General features: G+C 57.7%; 1 protein-coding gene across 1 annotated transcript in view; it reads left to right on the top strand.

Annotated features, from left to right (window-relative positions):
- The window catches only part of XRRA1 (X-ray radiation resistance associated 1), a 26,554-nt gene that overhangs the window by 16,533 nt on the left and 9,304 nt on the right, over nucleotides 1-717 (top strand). The gene's annotated exons all lie outside the window — the stretch shown is intronic.

Genomic DNA, 717 nt, shown 5'->3' with positions numbered 1-717 from the left:
TTATTCTCCAGACCCCTCACCATCTTTGTCACCCTTCTCTGGACCCGCTCCAGCACCTCAATGTCTTTTTTATGGTAGGGGGCCCAAAACTGGACACAGTACTCAAGGTGGGGCCTCACCAGTGCCCAGTACAGGGGGACAATCACCTCTCGGGCCCTACTCGCCACGCTGTTCCTGATACAGTCCAGGATGCTGGTGGCCTTCTTGGCCACCTGGGCACACTGCTGGCTCATGTTCAGCCCACAGTCGACCAACGCCCCCAGGTGCAACAACATTTAAGCTCCTCTTCCTGGTGCTTTTGGCTCCTGCCCAGGGCTTAACTCCTGCTGCTTCCCAGCCGGGTGAGCTGGCAGCGCTGAGTTACCTCTGCTCATCGAGGGGCATCCCCCTGGGAGGTGATGGGGTAGCTCTTCTCCATTGCAAAGCAAGTTCTGCTGCTGTTCCCTGAGTGTCATCATAGAGTCATAGAATTGCCCAGGCAAGGGACCTCCAAAGGTCATCTAGTCCCACCTCCCCACAGTCAGCAGGGACACCCCCAACTAGACCAGGTTGCCCAGGGCCTCGTCGGGCCTCTCCTTGAATATCTCCAGGGAAGGGGCCTCAACCACCTCCCTGGGCAACCTGTTCCAGTGCTCCACCACCCTCACAGTGAAGAACCCTCTCCTCATCTCCAGTCTAAATCTGTTCCCCTCCAGCTTGAAGCCATTGCCCCTCGTC

Source organism: Calidris pugnax, unplaced genomic scaffold, assembly GCF_001431845.1.
Source record: "Calidris pugnax isolate Ruff unplaced genomic scaffold, ASM143184v1 scaffold257, whole genome shotgun sequence".
Taxonomy (NCBI): Eukaryota; Metazoa; Chordata; class Aves; order Charadriiformes; family Scolopacidae; genus Calidris; species Calidris pugnax.
The sequence above is the reverse complement of the archived record's forward strand: the minus strand, read 5'-3'. Positions and strand labels throughout refer to the sequence as shown.